The sequence below is a fragment of the Octopus sinensis genome, linkage group LG1, assembly GCF_006345805.1.
Source record: "Octopus sinensis linkage group LG1, ASM634580v1, whole genome shotgun sequence".
NCBI classification, from domain to species: domain Eukaryota; kingdom Metazoa; phylum Mollusca; class Cephalopoda; order Octopoda; family Octopodidae; genus Octopus; species Octopus sinensis.
Genome location: NC_042997.1, coordinates 177,349,221 through 177,365,173, shown reverse-complemented (window position 1 = coordinate 177,365,173; position 15,953 = coordinate 177,349,221). Strand labels below are relative to the sequence as shown.

The following is a 15,953-nucleotide window of genomic DNA, read 5'->3' as shown; positions in this document are numbered from 1 at the left end:
GTACTTTATATGTACAAATAGATGTACAACAGCTACTGTTAATCTTAAAGCTTCACGTAGATTATCATTCTCCAGTCTACATCAGTATATATATGTATATATAAGTGTGTATGTGTGTGTGAGTGTGGGTGTGTGTGTTATGTGTGTATATATGGTATATATATTATATATATATATTATATATATATATATAATATATATATTGAATCGAGAAGAGTAACCAGCGGTATACACTTCAATTGGATGTGACCATTTCTGAGGTTCCACTCGCTATGAAACATATGTAGCCCAGATTCCCCATACTCCAATCCGTAACACTTGTACATATATATATATATGCATATATATAAAATATAGGGGCTTAGTTCCACAGGTGATCTAAACGGGTAGGTATGCTGGGTAAGTGCTGTTACGGATTTCCAGGGTTCCAAGATTGTAACCGAAGCAGGAGTTATGGAACTATGGAACTATTGTAGATTTCCGATACAGCAGATATAAATTTGCTTAAAAGGAAAGCAAACACCAAGCAAGACATCTCAAGTCATGTATGTTATTATTAAAATTATTCAGCAATTTTTTAAAGTCTAACAGCTGTTTCAGGGATATCCCTAAAACTTGTGAAATATCCCATCATCGGAGACAGATGGTGAGAAAGTGAGAGGCTATAGATTACGGAAACGATGGAGAGATGTAGGAAAAAGAGAAAAATGAAAAAATATATTTAAGAAATTAAAAATTGCTTAATTTTTAATAATCAATAAAATGTATGACTTGAGATTCCTTGTCTTGGCGTTCGTTTTCTTTTTAACAAGTATGTGTGTGTGCGTGTGTGTGCGTATCTACGTATATGTATATATACGTGTTATATATATATATATTATATATATATTATATAATATATATATACATATACATACGTACATATACATACGTACATACATACATACGTACTTATACATATTCATATATACGCATATATATTAATATATATGTGTATACAAATATATATAAATTTGTTTATAAAAAATATCTATACTTAGAAATAATATCTACGTATATATACTTCTACTTATGTATGTGGGTATGTTTACATCTGAACGCACATGCATATATATATATATATAATCATGTGTATGAAAATAAAATTATTATATACATATACGCATATACAGATATAAGTGTTTGTATTGTGCATGTGTTATATATATATATATATATAATATATATATATATATTATATATTTATATATATATATATATGCGTGGCCGTATGTGAATGTGAATATATGAGAGTGCCTCTGTGCATGTGTGGAGGTGGAGTTGTGTGTTTGTATATATTTGCTGTGTACTACAGATAAAATGCTTTCATGTAATTCGCAATGTTTCATTATCTTCTAAATCCTTATGGAAACATAACAAATATATTACAATGGACTAAATATTAATATATCTTACATTGACCCCACATTAAGTCCTTATATGACAATTGATATTTGGTCAATTTTGTTCATTATTTGACAAGTGTGATGATGGCCATGCTGATAAGATACTTTACAATTATTGTCTTACATAGTTATGTGTTATGACTTTAAGTTTACTAATGGTGTGTCCATTATCTTCATGTTTTGTATATGTTTCTTTTTTTACGGGGGTTGCATTGATTCAGTTCATCTCTTTGTTGCGGATACGTGCCAGAATCTTATGAGACTATTGCCAACTATATAATGGCATCCTATTTAAAACAAACTACGACGAATCTATTATCTACTTCAAACGATAAAACTAGAACCCAGCCAGGCCCAAGAAACCATTGGTAATATGGCATATATGAGAAATTGTGTCGAGATCGGCCATAAATAAAAATATCAGCAATGACTGAAAGATTCGAATTGATTGATCATTGTTTTCTCTCCAAAATATTAAAATATTAAATACAATATCAAGCTTGAGTCGGGCTATTTTCTCTGCTAATTGTGAGGTAAAGGTTTAATGTATAGATCTCAACCTAAGTTACATACATGAACTCTCAAATGTAAGATACGCGTTTAACAGAACGGGCCAATATGTATAAAATAAAACAATATGATTCTGTTTAAAAGCGTTTGAAAGGAGATCGTTTTTCCTCAGAACGATAAGACAGAGAATGAGGTTTTGTGTTGTAAAAGACTTACATTCAGGGAAGAATATTTTTGGTGCCAAAACATGAGCGATATAATGATTTGCTTAAAAGAGTTAACCGCTCTCTGCAGAATAAGGGTTAAACTTTTACAGCTAAAAGGTTGCAAACACTCGCATTCAACGGATCCAACGGAGAGGATGACGTATACACTTCACGGATTCGTCCTTTCGAGGCTAATAATAATAATAAAAACAATAATAGTTCAGGAATATCCCTATGGAGTTATGTATACGTGTGTAGCATGCGTATACACACACACACACCCACACACACGCACACATTCAAGCTGAATGATAGAATAAAGAATACATTACACTGATGTTTCACGTTTCGCTTCTTCAGAGTGAGAAAGCATGCGCACACATACATACGTACATTTACATTGGTATACATATAAATAGACATGTATATGTATATGTGTGTACGTATGTTTATATATATGATATATGTATGTATACATATGTATAAATATAGATGTATGTTCGTGTGTAGAAATATGTGTGCGAACGTATGTGTTTATATACATACCCACACAGACTTTTTTGTAATTTTCCAGCTTGTTTGTGGCTATGTGGGTTTAATTACCTTCATTATTAGGTATTTCAAAGTAACTGTCTTTATTGCATGCAGTTATTTAGTAAATGAGAGATGATGAGGCTTCGGGCCTCACCTTTGGTTCCTAAGCTTTTGCTAGTTCTACTATGGCCTTGCACAGTACAATGCTAATGCGTCTCTTAAAAGTCCTGACATCTTTTGGGTTTCGCAGATTGTAAATCCTTACGTGCATCCATACTTCCACAACACGCATACATTGCTTTCTCATGTATGTATTCACTCAGACACACTCGCACGTATATGTGTATGCATATGCATATATATGCATATACATATATATACATATATATACACATATATACATACATATAATATATATATATATATATATATATATATATAATATATATATATATATATATATATATATTATATATATATATATATAATCATCCTTGGATAGAATTAATAAATGTTTTCATGCATCACTACGCGCGAAGAAATGAATACATGAACATGGTCTACCCGATGTCCATGGATACTACGGACTGCATTGTAATCATCCCGGGAATACGGACTATGATGTTAAGAAACATGTGATTTGTGGAAACGCGCATAGCGATGCATTAAAATATTTATAAATTCCATCCAAGGATTATTATTATTATTATTATTATTACTATATTTATCCTACATTATATCGGCACAGGTCGGTGCGACCCCAAAAGACTGGTATCGCAGTTTGCATCACTTGGCTGTAGCCGGCATAATAGAGTAGGAACTTTTATATGTATATTCAAAACGTTTCGCGTAAACGAACTTAAAGGGTGTGTATGTGTGTGTACACACACACACACATGCATGTATGCTAGGTGGGCGGAGTAGAGTCTTTGTAAGGGTGTCAGAAAAGATACATTGTTGGATTTGGTTGCATCCTTTGCGTTCTGAATGCGTGTCCCACCCCACCTTCCATCCAACAAGGTCTACTTTACATGCGACTTTTCGGAAATCGATAGACTAAAGTACTGGTAATCGAAGTACCACAGACGACTTTGACCCAGCATTGCCAAAAGTCAATAACTGAAATAAAAGAATTTATGTGTGTGTGTGTGCATGTGTATTAATTAATATATACACATATATGTAAGTGTATGTATGTATACATATATGTATATATGCGTATATGTATATACATCTTATACATATTTTCTGTATATGTATACATACATAGTTGTATATAATCACATGCATATATTGCATGTATTTGTCTACACGTGTTTATTTTAATTTTCATGCGTAAGTATATGTGTATATATCAGTGTGTTTATGTCTGCGTATGTGTGTGTGTGTGTGTGTGTGTGTGTGTGTGTGTGTGTGTGTGTGTGTGTGTGTGTGTGTGTGTGTGTGTGTGTGTGTGAGTGTGTGTGCTTTAAAACTTTAGTTATAACTAAGCAAACACTATATGGTTTAATTGATAATTCGACCGCCCGATAAACGGCAGATACGTGTTTCAAATTCCGTTTCTGTGGTTTATAATTCTTAATTCAATCCCAAATTTGAGTATACAGAAGTTATAAGCTTTATACGCCTATGCGAGTGCGCGTGTATTATATAACCATGTATGTGTGTGTGCATACATTTAAATGGTATTGTTTTTTTACTACTGGTTTCACTCTTAACACTAAAGCGATGCTGGGACACTTCCATTACAAATATTATATATATATATCTATATATATATATATATATATATATATATATATATATATATATATATATATATTATATATATATATATATATATATATATATATATACATACATATACATATACATATATATGTGTATATATGTTTGTATGCATGTTGCATTTAAGATGAGATACATCGGCTGTTTCATACCAAGTGGTTCAAATAAATGAAGAGTAAAAGCGCGATGTTATTTTTGTTCATTTCTTTTTTCACTAATTTGTGACCGTCGTACATAATACTAAATTATAACAGCAGGCAAGACACTTATTTTATTTCCGTTTAGCGTCATTTCATCTTACCAAATCACAAATGACAATCATTTTAGGCTGAGGAATTCTTTTCTAATGTTATCTCTCGTCAACTGTGCAAGGAACTTTAGACGATAATAACAAAAGTATTTCTTTTAAATCTACCACGTATGTCCCGGTGTGAGAGTTAACTTTTACGCCATTTTATCTTTTATCGTATACTGTTTAAGCTAGACCTATAATGGTTTACTATTTAGCAACAGGAGAATATTAGTTCAGTAGGGTGATTTTGGTGGGATGGAAGCGGTTTACACCCGTCACTGGCAGTTGCTATTTTAATATTCCGTCAGAAAAAGATTACAAAACTGATTTTACCCTGTGGAGCCTTACTGTAAAGAAAGGAAAGCATGAGAAAATAATAGACAGAGGTTATTTCCTGACATTTGGAAGATACGAAACTAAATACGCTGTCTTTGTTCACGTGACAGATCTAAAAAACAAAGATGACACACACACAAGTTCTAAAATTCAGAAAGAAATAATTTAAATACTTAACTTTAAATTTATTCTCTGTTATATCTTTCCATTTGTTGGACTCCCAAAAATTAAAGTCATCGACCGTCCCAGAACGTGATGTGTCTCGAACGCTTTTTGATAGTAGCCAGTGTTTATCGACTTCGAAGACCTTTTGGGGCTTCTTAAACATCCTGTATTATTCAAACTAAATCTTATTTATATAGCAAATAATTATACTAAACGAAGTAACGTTAAAGTTTATATCATATTGTGCTAAATAAATTTATAGAGCTTGTTGCCAATGTTTATTATAACATCAGTTGAATGCCGCAGTTCTGGCCAACCGAATCTACACACCTGTTTCAATTTCTCGTTGAAGGCATCTTGTTTCATTGGAACTATTAGTATTTTCGGCGAGAAAAAAAAATTACTGAAACAATAACCTGTATTCTTTCTTTGAATTATGGGGCTCAAGTGCCTCTTCAAAATAAATAGCTATTTTGCGATTCTGTTGTTGAAACAATCAATTAAAAATGTGAATACTTGTTTTTTTTTGGGTTTTTTCTGTAATGAATAATAAATAGGAGCTATTAACTACATACATGGTAATTTCAATATAAAGTTTTGATACAGATTTTACGGCAATTCAGAATCGGGCAGTGTTTTTTATAGCCACAGCGGGAGTAAGAATCCATTATTTATTTTTATCTCCATAACATTTATTTTACAAAACAATGAAAGGCGTTGACATGATGCCTTTGTTTAAAAACAGGCATAATAACGTTATAAAAGAAATATCTGTGTTGCATTCTATGGAGTCAATATTTAACGACCGACGAAGGCGACGAGCTGGCAGATTCGATAGCATGCCAGGCAAAATGTTTAGCGCCTGTACGTTCTGAGTTCAAATTATATCGACTTCGCCTTTCATCTTTCTTTTTTTTTTTTTTTTTTTTTGGAGTGGGTGGGGCAATGAAATATGTACCGGTTGAGCACTGGAGTCGATATAACCGACTCAATTCTTTCCCGAAACTGCTGGCCCCATACCAAATATTTGAAACCAATATTTGATGAACGACGACCACCCGATGTTTTAGTTACCTGTCTTAACATTCTAAGTTCAAACCCTACTGGGATTGCCTTTACTAGTCATCTTAACAGGGTCGATAAAATGAAGTACCAGTCAACTAATGGGGCTCGTTTTCTTCAAATTTATTGCCTTGTTAAAAGTCAATATTTAATAATATCTTTGAACGATTAAAGCACTTGAATTAAGATATTTCACTGTTCAAATTCAATTTTCTAAGTTTATATCTTACTATGGTCGTCATTTTTTGTCATTCCGTTGAAACTGATGAAATAAGTATCGGTAATATACTATCGCTAAAGCAAATCAATATCATATCAGTATTGAGTTTATATATAAAAAAAAAATCAACATTATGTAGATTCAAGATGATTATTTTATAGAAATGCAAATACCAAGAAATAAATACAGCGTGTATGTACACTGACATGTCTTGAGATAAAGATTTTATTTCCAGTTCGATTCAGAAGGAGGAAAATTATCAATAGTTTAACCTATCAATTCTTTGAAGACAGTTCCATCTGCGTCGTCTTCATATTTCAAAACAATTTGGTTAACTGATTTCAATGGAGTTACTTCCCTTTTTGGTTGTAATTATATTTTAAACACCCAATGGCTAGAGTTTACAAATTGCATGCGGGAATAATTTCAGTTAACCGATATCTTTCTTACAAATAGATACGCGCTCGCGCATACGAATAAAGCATTTTTGGTAATGCATAGAACAGTATAATAATCATAATAATAACAGTAGTAATAGTAATTAGTAGAAAAAGGCATTTCTTCTAACTTACCTCATTAATATTACCGATATATACATACATATATATATATATAGATATATATATATATATATATATATTATATATATATATATATATACACCTTTTGGAAACTATCTCTGCAGAACTTTCTCTCATATTGTATCAATTCCTTTTAGTGTGGTTATGAGCTGTTAAGGTCGGTTGGGAAACTCGAACCTTTCTGTGAACGACTGCACTGGATTTGACTCGGTCACCTGGATTGTCTTGTCCATGAAATTTAGTTCTATGTCGTAATAAGCATGATATAAATACTGTTGAGTAGTTTTGACGATGGAAGAAATTGAGACTGTTGAGTGCCGGAACGAAAACATACATATAACCATATAACAATATGCATGTAAATTAAATCTCTCTTGGTTTAAAGGTCGAATGCCATTGAGACAGGCCTTGATTTTCATCCCCGAAGGAAAACAATGTATATATCAGTAATGTACTAGGGAGTGATTCAAACAATTATACACATTGACCTAGGTTTTCGGTAAGGAATTAAAATTATAGTAAATATTGCATTGATATTGTGCAAGTTGTTTGATATGTTACAGAATATTACAGAAAAGGATTAAATAATTGCTGTCGAAGTATCTAGCTTGGTGTCTTTCCAAGGGCCTGCATTGTATCTTATCCCTCCAGAGTCGATATTTGCATGTATGTATGTATGTATGTATGTATGTATGTATGTATGTATGTATGTATGTATGCATGTATATGTGTGTGTGTATGATACCAATAAAAGGTTGGAGTTGAACCAATCGGCTATATCCCGTCCACTTACAAACTTTTACAGTAAAATAATATAGCATTGTGCCTCGTAGAAAAGCAAACAATATCGGAATATCGTGCATAGTGGATGCATAAGACTCGTGAAATCTGATTATCTGACATAGTTGTTCTTGATGTTGTTGTTGTTGTTGTTGTTGTTTTTAGGCTTCTGTTTCTGATCGAGAGCTATTTTACTTAATTCCCTTATTAATACTCCTTGGAGATACATAATCGTTACTAGTTCCGATTCTTCATAATCACTTGGCTTTGTTCTTCCTCTCTGACTCTCTTTCTCATTCTATAGATATAGATAGATAGATAGATAGATAGATAGATAGATAGATAGATAGATAGATAGATAGATAGATAGATATAGATAGATAGATAGATAGATGTTTTAGAATTTATTACTCGTATTGGGAAAGCTAGAAAATGTGTAAAACACTTAGGTTCTTCATTAAATAGAGAATGTTAAAAAAAAAAAACAGGTGAGATTCTTGCAAGTATTGATTGGATTGAAGGGTAGAAGTAATCTATGCGGAAATAATTACAATTGCCACATTATGAAATCGAGCGTTGTAAAACAGATGACACGGTTTCAATTCGACATTATTGATATTTTAGTTTATTTACAATAGTCGAAGCTCTTGTGAAAATATGAACGCTATAAAATTTGTTTGCCAAATTAATTTGAAACCTTTCAGGGGATATGATGTTTTGAGCAGAGATTATTTTGTGCAAATCAGTTTGCTCTCAACATATGCGTGTATGGACATATGTACGTCACTATATATATTTATATATATGTACATGTGTATACTTGTATGTGTATAACTGAATGTGTTTGTGTACATGTGTGCCTGTGTAAATAAATAATGGAAAGGTGTGTACATAGTTGGAAAGAAGAGAGTAAATAACGTTAGGGGTATGCAAGGTAGGATTAATAAAATTTATGGATATCTGACTGGCTGGGTGAATGAATGCATGAGCGAACAGATTCATGCATGGATGGATGGAGGGAGGGAGGGATGGTTGAATGGATTACAGGGTGGATTCGTCGACGGATCAAAAAAATATTAGGTGGATGCATGGTTACATTGTTGATTCTAGTGGACGAATAGACAGATTGAGCGTTGGTTGGTTGTATTAATTAAGTTTTGATTGATTTTGAATAAATGATTTCGTAGCTTGATGAATAGATTCATTGATCAATGAATGCTTCATTACTAGATGTATGCATGAATAAATGACTGGATGGATGGAAGCAACATTTAATCTACCAGCGTATTAGAGAGAAGGGTCTGTTCTGATATTGTAATAACTATCTTTAATATCTTATTCAAGTGTCTTTATATATATAAGTAGTGTGTATGCATGTATGAGTGTATACAATATATTTATATGTATGTGTATATATATATAATATATATATATATATATAATATATATATATATATATATATAATATATATAATTATATATATATATATATATACATATATATGCATGTATGTTTATATATATATATATATATATTCTAAGTATGTACATATTCAATTATTTTCTACATATTTACTCAGTATGTATCAGTCCGTAAATTATCTACTTATTTAGATGCTTCATATGTTATATATATATATATATATATATATACAGATTATTATATATATATATATATATAAGATATATATATATTATATATATATATATATATATATATTATATATATATATATAATATATATATATATATATATATATATATATATATATGTATATATATATTCATATATATAATGTGTGTGTGAGTGTGTATACATACAAAAAGATGTATGAATATATGTATGCATATATATAGATATATACATATATATATGTACATATATATATATATGTGTGTGTGTGTATGTGTATGTTTATGCCTTAGCGTAATATAAATTTATATTATGCATATATATATATATATATGTGTGTGTGTGTGTGTGTGTGTGTGTGTGTGTGTCTGTATGTGTGTGTGTGTGTGCGTGCGTATGTTTGTGTGTACGTATGTATGTGTACAAATATATACCATATATTTACAGTTGCGATTAGATGTATATAATAATATATATGTATGTGTTTGCGTTTGTTAGCACATACCTTAAATTCAGTACACCGTTTTCTTTATGGCGTGTTTTGTCGTTGTTATTATTGTCTATACAAGTAAGAAAACCGGATCTGGTCTTGTTTTAATTTCCAGTTAACTTGATACTATTAAAGCAGTATAGGAATTTAACGTAAATTCCAATATTTGGTTAATATATTCTATTTTGTATGTTTTTTTTTTATTTATGCTATTTTGTATATTTTCTTTCCATTCATTCATTTCTTTATTTATTGTTAATACAAGCATTACTACTATTATTGCTCCTATTATTAATATAGTAATAACATAAACAATAATATTAATGACAATAATACTAATAATAATAATAATAACATAACATAAATAATAACAGTAATACTACAAAAGATAGTAGTAATAATAATAACAATAATAATTATTATAGCTATTGTTGTTATTATAGCTATTATTGTTATTATTGTTATTGTTATTATTGCTGTGTTGTGATTGTTGTTGTTGTTATTTGTATTATTGTTGTTATTATTATTATTATTATTATTATTATTATTATTATTATCATTATTATTATTGTTGCTATTATTATTATTACTATTATTATTATTATTATTATTATTATTATTATTATTATTCTTACTACTACTACTACTCTTATTATTATCATCATTATTATTATTATTATTATTATTATTATTATCATAATCATTATTATAATTATTATCCTTATCATTGGTATTATTATTAATATTATTATTATTATTATTATCATTCAGTAGTTTTATTTTTATATCGTGCTTTCACTTCACTACCGAGCGCAGCTCTGTATGCCTTGGGTATGTGCTGTGATTTGTTGTGATGCTCTGATGGTTATTGTATGGAAAGTGTTCTGCGTAGGATGTGTGCAGTGCCTAGTAGTGCAATTTTCTGTATGTTATATGTGTTTGTAAGTCCTGGTGTTTTTGTTATGTATTTGTCTGAATATTTTTTATCATGCCTAATGCACCTACTATGATAGGAATTGTTTCTGTTTTTAGATTCTGTTTTTATTATTATTATTATTATTATTATTATTATTATTATTATTATTATTATTATTATTGTTATTATTATTATTATTATTATTATTATTATTATTACTAGCATTATTATCATTCTTCTTATCATTATTGTGTATTTTAAGACTCTGAAATACTTATTCTATAAGAGATTATATATACAGCTTTGATTCTACGCTTGATAATTCGGTTTTGAGTTGTTTTGTAGTTTTACATTCGCTTTTATTCAGATTTCTTATGTATCTGCTGCTACTGCTGTTGCTGCAGCTGCTGCTGCTGCTGCTGCTGCTGCTGCTGCTGCTGCTGCTGCTGCTGCTGCTGTTGTTGTTGCTATTGTTATCAATGTGGTTCTTTCTATTGTACCTGGTGTTTGTATTTTTTTTTTTTTGTATACTTTCTTCGGTATTTTTTTCTTCTTAAATTCGAAACTGAATTTTCGAATTGGTTAAGAAATTAACATTCAGATTTTTAAAAAAAAAAAGGTAAATTGTAGACAAATAAGTAAATATTGCATACACATATGTGTGTGTGTATGTGTGTATGTATGTATGTACCCACATATATTTGTATATCTACAAACATATGCATATATGCACAAACAGAGACCACATAAGCACAGACACATACATATACTTATACATATACATATATATATGTATATATATATATATATATATATATATATATATATATATATATATATATATATATATATATATATATATATGTATATATATATTATATATATATAAGAGACACGAAATAATGTTTTGTAATTATATAATAAGAATTTCCAAGAATTTTAAGAAAGAATAAAAGGAAAAACAAAAGAGAAAAGAAGAACCTGAATTAATGTAATGAATAAATACTTAAATAAAACGAATTTTAAAAATATCAAAATCAAACGATTATTTAGCGATAGCACATTGTAGATAGATAATAAAGAGCAGATAACTGGTGCTAGTAATGACAATGGTGATGAAGGTGGTGATGATGATGATGGTGATGATGATGATGATGATGATGATGATGATGATGATGATGATGACGACGACGATGATGGTGGTGGTAGTGGTGGTGGCGGTTTTGGTGGTGTTGGTGATATCTGTTTGGGCCTGCGTGACGGTTGCGTGCATGTACATGTGTGCAAGTGTCAGTTTACGTGCGTTTTCCCCAGCATGCTTTTATGCCAGTGTGTGTGTCTGTGTATGTGTCTGTGTGTGTGTGTGTGTTTGTCTCTGAGTGTGTGTGTTTGTGTGTGTGTTTGTGTGTGTGTAGTGTGTGCGCGCGAGCGTGATGTCAACTATACAATTCCCATCCTCCATCACTCATTCAAAATAGTGTGCCGTTCATAATTTGATGCTATGTCTCGATATTTAATCCAATGTATAGCCATGTGCAATGACCAAAGGCTTGTGTACTATCTGAGCACGTATATATTGGCGTATTGATGGGACAAGCATAGCTGTTCTGCTCTTTTATCGAAAGAGAAAGGCCATATTTGATAGACTGGTGAGGCTGAGGTAATCAGCAGAGCACTAAAGACAGGTGCTTTGAATATACGTACATACATCTGTAAATACATACATACATAAATAAATACAAACATACATACATATATACATGCATACATACATGCATATACATATGTCTGTGTGCGTGTACACAAAGAGAAGTGGAGGAGAAAGAGAGAGAGAGAGAGAGAGAGAGAGAGAGAGAGAGAGAGAGATCTTACTATGACTTTGTGTGGTTTTTACTTCGCCGAAGCTGATAAGCCCACACAAAGTTGAGATCACAATTCAATTGGTTATCATACCCATAAGTCCTCTGAAGAACAAAAAGCGTTTTGAAGGATTGCTTAAAGTACATTAGTTTACAAAGAAACTTTGTTCATATGGTCTATGTGTTTGTTACGTGAATATATTTCATAAAACGTTATGATGTAACTTTAGATGCTGTCAATTTGCTGCTAAATACACAAAACCATTGAAAGTTATGTGCACAGTTACAGCTTGATGCCTATTGGGTAAAGCCTTGACCATTCAGCTAGCAGAGTTTCTTTTGTCGTTTGATAGGACAAAGACAGCCTACAACCTTTGCAAGCCCGCCCAGACAAGTCTAATAACATGGCTGGTTTCCGTTTTGAACATTTGCAACTCGACATCAAGATGAAAATACGTGGGGAATGTGGGAAGTTCAAGGAGTTGACGCTTTGTTAAAATATGATTGATATGGTGTATAAGGAGTGGGTTGAACACTATAGGCGTAGCGAAAGAATGTGTGACGAATTAGCTTGAGCGGGACTAATATGCGATAGCTTAATTCAAAAATGCAAAGAGCTTTGTAGGATTAATGAAATAAGTAAAAAGAGAAGACAGCACGCTTTTAAGATAAAGGTTGTAGAATATTAGTGAGATAATCAGTGCGAATCGGTCGCCTGCAACACAATAAATATATGAGTATTTGATGAGAGCGAGAAGCAAAAACACAGCAAACGATTTTCTTTCCAGAATTTCAACAGAGAGCAACGAGGGCATTTTGGCTTTATCATTTTTAATGATTCACTCCGGAACATTGTGTACTTGGCTTGATCACCGCTAAACATTGGAATAAGAATCTCTGAGGTTGCTAAAATATGCGGTGACAATATCCAGCACAAACAATGGTTCACTTCACCTATATCGCCCTGTATGTCTGTAACTTACATTTGGCAATTATTTCAGTATCGTGGCCACCATCCCTAGTAAAAATTTGCGATTGACTGTCCAGCAAATTATATGTAAGTAAAGAATATAACATATACATATATGTGAATAAGTTTGATATAAGTATATAGATGTGTGTGTGCGTGTTCCCGTGATCCTTTGCTGCTTAATATACAAGACGTGGCAAAAAGCATATCACTACCAATATGTCATTCAGAAGATAAAACTGATTAAGAACGCCTTGAAACGTTAATGTCTTACATATATTATTGTCTGAAACTAAACTCAAGAAAAAAAAAGGATAAAATGAAAAAAAAATTAATAAAAAAGTTTGAATTCGAACACAGTCGTGTCTTTAATATAACATGCTTGAAAGAAAACCTGTACCCAGTAAGCATAAACATGTGTGCAAGAGTACATACAAATATGTACATATATATATATATATACATACATATATATATGTACATATATATATTTAGATATATACATATATATATACATACCTATATATATATATATATACGGGCGTATGTATATGTATATACATATTTATTAGATATATATGTACATTAGCACAAAATATGACACGCCAATGTACGTAAATCCAAAAGTAAATAAATGTACGCACATACACTCTCTGCCTCTCTCTGTCCCTCTCTCTATCTCACTATCTCTGTCATACATATGCGCATAGATATGCATATATATGACTATGCGCATTATTTACATGCATTCATATATGTGTGTACACGTGTTTATGAGTGAGTGTATATATGTATATATATGAATAAACATATAAAAACACATATATACATATATACATGTGTACATATATGCATTTATATGTGTGTACATTTATATATGAATGGATGAAATGAATGTATATATATATATATATATATATATATGTGTGTTGTGTGTGTGTGTGTGTGTGTGTGTGTGTGTGTGTGTGTGTGTGTGTGTGTGTGTAAATATATGCTTATACATATGTATTTCTGTAATGTATGGACATAATATATAAGCTACAGATGTATATGTGTGTGTAAATATGCATATACATATACAAACATACATACATGAGTGTGTGTGTGTGTGTGCGCGCGCGCATTGCACACACCTGTTTCTACAGTTATTTCCGAATACATACAAACAAAAACTTGCATGCACACCTGTATTCGTGTGTGTATGCATGTTAGGCTTGTTATCTATATTTTTTTTTTTTTTTTTGATAGCTAAAAAGACAAATAGATACATGTGGACTATTTTGTTTAGTTTTCATCAAGAAATTCATTAAAAAAATAATTTTAAAAAATGATAAGATAAAAAAAAAATCTAAATTTCTGTCTCTCAGAATTATACGATTATCTTGACGATAGATCTTAATTTTTGCGATGGGACTAAAAAAAAAATAATGAAATAATCAGAGGGCGGGTGTTTTATTTGTTTTTATTTATTTAATTATTTAATTATTTATTTATTCATTTATTTATTTTGCTCAAATCATCATTTATGGTTTGTCTTCGCTGCAGAGTCCTCTTCTGAATGCTTTCAAAATATTGGACTCCGCTTAAGGTCCCCAAAGGTGTTAAACCGAATGATTAATTATTTAATCACCTCAAATGCTGTTTAATAAGCGGGATTTACTTTGTTTCCGTCTACTCTATTTCACATACAAAGCTTGAGTCAACTCGAAGCCTTAGCAGACGATACGTCTTCGAGTTACCATCAAATAGGATCAAACTCAGAAACATATAAGCGTTTAACTTCCTTCGATCCAAAATAAAAATTATAGAATTTTTTGTTTTATTTTGTTTTTTTAGATTTTTTAGTGCATAAAAGTAGTCAATATTAACAAACATCAAATTTTGTTGTAGATTCGTTGTATCCAGTAGAAGTACACAGCAATTCAAAAGAACAGCTCAAATAGAACAATCTTCCCACACAGCACACATCCTATAGAATAAGCCACTAATGATCTAAAACAACACAATTCGCACAATATCTACTATACAAGATTAACACCCAAAAAATAACACATGACAGACACGGCGCACAACAGAAAATACCCCAATATAACAAGAAATTGAAAATAAACCCCATAACAAAACAAACTGATGCAGTACAACAACACGAGGAGTCTACACTCCTCC

At 30.9% G+C, this 15,953-nt stretch overlaps 1 long non-coding RNA gene across 1 annotated transcript in view; it reads left to right on the top strand.

The window, feature by feature from the left end:
• LOC118765338 overlaps positions 1–14,115 on the top strand; it is a 16,559-nt gene extending 2,444 nt beyond the window's left edge. Inside the window, exon 2 of the long non-coding RNA XR_005001176.1 lies at positions 12,777–14,115. This is a non-coding gene — a long non-coding RNA (uncharacterized LOC118765338). The remainder of the gene's footprint in view (positions 1–12,776) is intronic.
• The last annotated feature ends 1,838 nt before the right edge of the window (positions 14,116–15,953 follow it).